Genomic DNA, 6,848 nt, shown 5'->3' with positions numbered 1-6,848 from the left:
ACAGGTAAAAATAATAATTTCCTGTCATAACATGTTGTACAATGTACATGTACAATCACTGACTAGTGATAGTAGTGATACGTACTAGTAGATAACTAGTGATCTAGGCTGAACAAGTTGTAAAGTGTGAAATAAACATGCAATAAAAAAACGAGGTGAAAAGTTACCATGTCTTTATCACTATTTAGTATAAGATTTTTTTGTAAATTCAATGGACTATTACTCAATTGAATGGTTTGCGGCATAACTTCTTGAAATTGCCTCATATTAGAATGAAAAAACTTTGTAAATTTCACATTAATTTTACTAGATTACTAGATTTACTAGAGTATTAGATTTACTAGATTACTAGATTTACTATAGATTATTAGATTGCTACTCTTCCTATGACACCAAAAGCATTTCGATTAGCATACCGTTAGCGTACCTGCCTTTCGACCTATCCCCACTATCCTCCAACCACAGTGTGTTACGCCTGTTGCTGGTGGCTACGGTTTTGCAAAGCAGAAGCGAAATAGGTGTTAATAATCTTCTGTTCTTAAACAATGACAACGTCCGACTGGTACTTATACAAACCTTTATTACGACTTAGCACATCATAACGAGAAAATGATTTGCTCTTAATGCAGCAATGGAAAAATTACGTGTCATACTTACGTAACAAAAGACGCACACATTTAAGAAAAAAAATGACTACTCTTCTAGCAGAAACAAACATTAGTTCGTCGATTTTGGGCACACTATAAACAGTAGGGAGACATGAATTCAGTAGCGTAGCCAGGGGCGAGGTCTGGGGTTCCGGACCCCCCCCCCCCCCCCCCCCCCCGAAATTTAAAAACACAATTATTGTCCTTCATAAAAGAAAACTAAATATTGAAAAATCAGGAATTTACAAAATGCTTCTTTAACAAATTCAGTTTTTTCGATTATGATAAGTGTTAAAATTAGTTTTAAAACCCGATACTTGACCCCCGGTCTCTCAAAAATTTTCCCCCTTGGTTTTGGGTCCCACCCCGCGAATCCCCGAAGGAAATTCCTGGCTGCGCAATCGCAGGAATTAATTATGGATAGCCACTGTTTGTCTCCCGTTTAGCGGGCAGGCAGTTTCTTATTGATTTTGCACGTTTTTTGCCCGCGACTTTACGCAATATGTCGAGCTATAGGGCAGGGACCAAGTCGTACTAGGGATTCTACGTCGAACGTAAAGTACGCGATGTAGCTATTTTCGAAAGAATGCATCGTGTCATGTGAGCACAAACAGGGGTGCAGCCAGGAATAAGGGTGGGATGGGTTTAGGTGCAACTAATACCGGCGTGTGTGAGGTATGGTATACCCACAAGGATAAGCGGCAGGTGTGAGATTAATAAATTGCGGATTTTAAAGCCAAATAGTTCAAATGGTGTTTTTTACGGCTTTCCGAGGGATAACTTAATATTCCTTTCACTATTCTAACTAAGGACGAGAATTTCGTGTTTGCATTGGAATGCAACCAGACCAATTCGACTAATGCCACGGAGTGCCTTCCTGCCGTTGTGATGTGGTGAACGTCCGTCGCCCAATCTTCCGTCGGCGGATAGCATTTTATTTTCGCATTCAATGCGAGCGGACCTCTTGGACTCCAATCCACGATTCCTCTTCCTGCCGCTCTCGACAATCGCGGGTGCAAAGCAGGGGGCCACCAAGTTAACCTTCAACGCAGACAGACTGACCCGCTACAAACTTAATATGCACAGAGGACTCCATAAATCCCACAGTAATCCCATCAGTTATTCAACGGACAGTTTTTATTTAATGTGCTTGGCTCAGTGCCTTAATGCTATAGGATAACGGGAATTATGATTTCACTCGTTGGCAAAACTCGCCTCTCATACGGACGCCCTTAACCCTCACCTGAACGTAATACAATACCGAAACAAATGAACGCAAAGCTCAATGGCCTCTGAATGCGGCCAGTTCAGGAACTACATCAAGACGTCCAAAACATTGTCCACTTAATGTTCTCATACAACGGCTAGGTAATTCTCAAAAAACAACATTCCCCATTTGCACCGAAGAAATTTAGTGGCATGAGTCACGGGCGCAGCTAGGAATTAAGGCTATGAGGGGTTTTAGGCAAAACTAATAAGGGTCTGGGGGTATGGCATACCTGGCAGGGTAATGCCTTGTTTCCACTACGAAGGGTCTACAGCGGTTAGGGGATGATGGGTAACCTGACCAGCGTTCCAACGGGAAGTTTGTCCGAATACCCTGCCGGGAACAGAAGCTTGGGGGAGGTAAATAGTTGAGTTACGAAAAAGCTTGTGATGAAAATGGAGGTTCAAGTAGCTAGATTGTTTCCTTTGATCAACATTTATTTAATGCTGTGACGAAATTGGATCCGCCTCCGGAACAAATGGAAGAAGAAATGCGACGGAGGAGGAACCTGAGGGCCTATATTATAAATAGATTACGAAGAAAACCCCGGCATGATATAAGAAAAAGTTGGCGGTTTGTTAGCAGTCAGGGGTTTTGGGATTGAGATGTTCCCAAATTACCCGATGCTTTTCGAAAAACATATCGTATCCAGCGGGATACATTTCAAATGCTGTGCAATGGAATAAGGACTTGCATCGTTAAAATAAGTACGCGCACGCGAGAAGCTATTCTCGTCCCTAAAGGATAGCGATTGCACTGTACTACCTCAAGTTTGGGTCAGATCTTGCAGTGGTGGAGGTATTCTGCGATGTCAACATAGGCCGCTTTTATACCCGAGCAGCTAAGTCTGCCCACACCTGTTTGTGGCCTTTAAATGTACCCCGAAACTTCCGTTGGATATTTTCCTCTTCATAAATCGAGAGCAAGATCTCCGTCTCGTCGTCTAAAAAATTATTTCTCTCAGGATTGGCCATCCCCGCTATTATTTAAAAAAATAACTACTCGCAACGTTTTTCCTGCCTTCAATAATTGCCTGATCTCGTGGTTGTTAGACGAAATACGTTCGTCCATTGCTCACTAGATCAGGAAACTTGCGTTCCCACTACGATTTCTAACCCGCGTTACCTGCTAACCCGCGTCAGCCAACCCGGGTTACAATTCTGACCGGGGTTGGCGCTAACTGCCGTTTCCACAACGATATGTAACCCGGGTCAGCGCTAACCCGCGTAAGAAGGGCGTAGTGGAAACAAGGCATAAGCGGGAGGTGCGAGGTCCCCCCGCCAGAAAAAAATTAAGAAAAATGGTTCAAAATGGTGAGTGTTACGGCCTTCTGAGGGATAGTTTATTAAACCTTACTCTATTCTATAAGTAACATTAATCCAATAAAATAAAATAGATTAAGCTTAAAAAACTGTCTGAGCTCTGGGGGGGGTTTATCCCACTAAACCCCCCTCGCTGCGCCGCTGGCATGAGTTGCAGTGAGACAAAACGTAATATACCACACAATATAACAAGAAGTTATAAGAATTCTCCCTTAAATTTTTCGTACTACGCTTTCGCTCACGTATCACCTAAAACGGAGTGTTATCTTGTTGGGATATTAGTGGACGCAACCGACATTTTGCGGGTATATACAGCTTACTATCGAAATCGTTCCGGCGGTGTATTGGGAAAGCATCATAATACTATTTTGCAGTTTGTTTTTCAAATACCCATGTCAAAGCTATTTTGTATTTCAAATACTCCTCGACCTGTATTTTTCCAGCCCTGCTTTTGACGTATTCAAACTAGGGGCAATGCCAAGTGCATCGGCTACGTTCTTAGATACTCCGGCAAAAAGAACCCTCATTCCATGAAGGAGATTGGCCAAGACATGCATCGAAAAACTTAGGAAAATAATTGGTGGCTTGGTCCTTCGCACGTCGTATTTTTGCGGTGATGCATTTGATTGAGTTTTAGTGGCATGAAAAGTAGGTTAAAAATTCCCCTACATGGCAAAGATTGTAATGCTTCTTTTATGTGGTTGGGTGGCAGTCATTACGAAATTTAAATCTAATGAAAAACAGAGTGTCAGAGCAATGGTGAAGCCATGATCAAAACTAGGGGCACTGGGGGAAAGCCGTGTTCTTTCGAGTAGCAACATTTTTGCTCATAAAAAGTTAAGGAAACTAATATTTCAAGAAAATGATGACAGCGTTTTATTAAGCTTTACAATTAATTGCTCCAAAAAATAATGATTTAATTTTAGTTAGATGGTGAAGGATAAAACCTTCCTCATTAAATAGTTGAGTGACGGCTCCAGGTTACAGCTAAAAACAAGAGAAGATTACGATAAAGTAAACCACTTTCTCGAAAAATCTGGTGCCCAAAAGTATTCCTGGGCACAAAAAGGGTTAGGGGTGGCCAAATATGTCATCCATTGATTAGAAGCAGATATGGACTTGAAATACATCAAAGAAGATATAAATCTCCAAAGCATTCCTTGTATTCATGTGAAACCAATCGGCAGAGAAAACACCGAAATTTATACAATGACGATACAGAAAGGGAAGTATTTTAACCGTAAAGTTCTAGAGCACGTAACGAGTGTATGCAATCACACAATATTCATCGTGCCCTTTAAATATAAAACGCCGCAACGCTGCTTCCGATGCAACAGATTCAGACATGGATCGCGCCTCTGCACCCTTACTCCTAGGTGCTATCGATGCGCAAAGGATCACGAAGACAAGGACTGCCCAAGAGTTGATCCAGTTAAATGTTGCAACTGTGGAAAAGGGCATGAAGCCTTCTCCACGAAATGCGATGTATATCAAAAAGAACGTGAAGCGATTAACCAAGTGGCCGATAGAAAAAAAGAAAGACGACAAAAAAAATATCGAAAATGGAAAAAATCAGCGACGGATAACACGTCAATGAATTACAGGAACCCGTGAAAACAGGGAAAAAGCGAATAATTCAAGCGGAAAAAAATTCCGACAGAAAACCCGTGGAAGAAGAGAAGGCTTGACTATGAATGTAGGAATCCAACTAGAGCTGGCCCCAGTAAAATAGGGCAAGGCACACAGGAAACAGCGAAAGCGGACGAGGGGAGGCCGACCCCGTAAAACTCTGAAGAAATGGAAGGTCCACGTAACATTTACGACAAGAAAGCATTGCTCGAAGCGGTGACAAATATGACGAGCATGCTCATGCAACAATTGACTTTCGTGCTAAGCATGATGCAAAAGATGACGGACATGTTTGCAAAAATAACAAATTATGGCCCTTAAACACAAAAGAAGTCAATTGGTCATTTGGAATGTGGAATGCACAAGGAAACATTATTAACGAAACAGAAGAACTTTACGATTTTCTTCTAAAGTATCGAACAAACGTGTGTCTGATCTCAGAGACGCATCTCACTTAAGAGAAGACATGAACAATTCCAGGATATAACGTTTTCAAGAAAGATAGACCTGGAAATGTAGCAGATGGTGGTGTTGCTGTTATCGTAAGAGAGGCTATCTCGGCCTACATCCTCAAAACATATGACAGTAGTGCGCTCAAAACTATAAGAATGAAAGTAAATACGGACATGGGCACAATAAATATACATTCATGCCACCTGCCGCCGACGAAAAAATTCGATGGAAAAGACTTCGAACTTTTTATTCTCGATGACGAACCGACACTAATCGGAGGGGATTTTAATTCCAAAACACCCATACTGGAATTGTCCTAAGACGAATGCCAACGGCAGAAAGATCTTCGAATGGACTAGTGACAATGCCTTTGACGTAGTTGCCCCAACTGAACCAACGCGACTCCGGGGAAACTGTGTTATCGACTTCGTCATTACACGGAATATCCATAGACGCAAGAAAGCATATATCGTTAACGAACTGACCGGCGACCACTTTCCAGTTCTATTGCATATTGGCACCATTCCTATTTCACAACTTGATAACAGGCCGAGAGACCGTTATGGCCTAGCTACATGGAAAGTATTCGACGATACTATATCAGAGTATATTAAACTTAATAACGAAGTGCGTGACGTCACCACTGATAATACAGACAAACTCGTCGAGATACTCGAGAGGACTCTTAAACGAGGAATGGAAAAGGGAATTGCAAAGAAAAAAAAGAGAACAGCTGAGCACTTGCGACTAACTGACGAAGTCAAGCAACTTATCAAACGACGAAATCAAATACGCCAAAGATATAACGGCGTAGGCACGAGGACATTGAAACGTAAACTTAAAAACCTAAATAGAGAAATTAAGAGAGTAATTAAAGCCCTAAGACTGGAGAAGAGGAAGAACAAAGTTGAAAATCTAAGTAGCACCATAGAGTATGTATATAAGTAAGTAAGATAATACTTACTCTATGGTAGCACGGACGGATGGATCTATAAAGTAGTCAATGGGATGAGGAAGAAGCCAAAAGAGGAGCCCATCATAAATAATGTGGAAAAAGAAGTCGTGGATCTGGCAGAAAAAGCAAAACTTATGAGTGAATACTAGAACAAACTTTTATGCAAGGAAAGATAGGAGTTAAAACGCCAATTATTAGTCTCGATAGAGATGCATGGCAAGAAAAATCGGCAAACGAAGAAATACCGTTTGTAAAAATGGAGAGATTAAAAGAAATACTTCGAACATTGCCTATTAAAAAACAGCTGGAGAAGATGGCTTGCCAGACTAAATAATTAAATGAATGCCGAAAGAAGCAAAAACCTTGTTTCTGGAAATAGCGAGCACCTCTCTAAAACTTGGATATTATCCAAAAGAGTGGAAAAAATCCACAATTAAGTGGATTCCCAAGAAAGGAGGGAAAAAGATTAAGCCTGGGGACTTTCGTCCAATCTCTCTCATCTCAAATCTTGGAAAAATACTCAGAAGATGCATTGCAATCTTCATAACACCGATTATTGACAACGTGGACCAATT

The 6,848-nt window shown here is 41.2% G+C and overlaps 1 long non-coding RNA gene across 1 annotated transcript; it reads right to left on the bottom strand.

Annotated features, from left to right (window-relative positions):
• Positions 1–2,157: 2,157 nt before the first annotated feature.
• On the bottom strand, positions 2,158–3,161 carry LOC124158280. The gene is made up of 2 exons (XR_006864753.1): positions 2,680–3,161; positions 2,158–2,247 (listed from the first exon to the last, which is right to left on the bottom strand). It is a non-coding gene; the product is annotated as an uncharacterized LOC124158280 (long non-coding RNA).
• Between the last annotated feature and the right edge of the window lie 3,687 nt (positions 3,162–6,848).

Source organism: Ischnura elegans, chromosome 4 (assembly GCF_921293095.1).
Source record: "Ischnura elegans chromosome 4, ioIscEleg1.1, whole genome shotgun sequence".
Classification (NCBI taxonomy): domain Eukaryota; kingdom Metazoa; phylum Arthropoda; class Insecta; order Odonata; family Coenagrionidae; genus Ischnura; species Ischnura elegans.
This window is presented reverse-complemented; position numbering and strand designations above follow the sequence as displayed.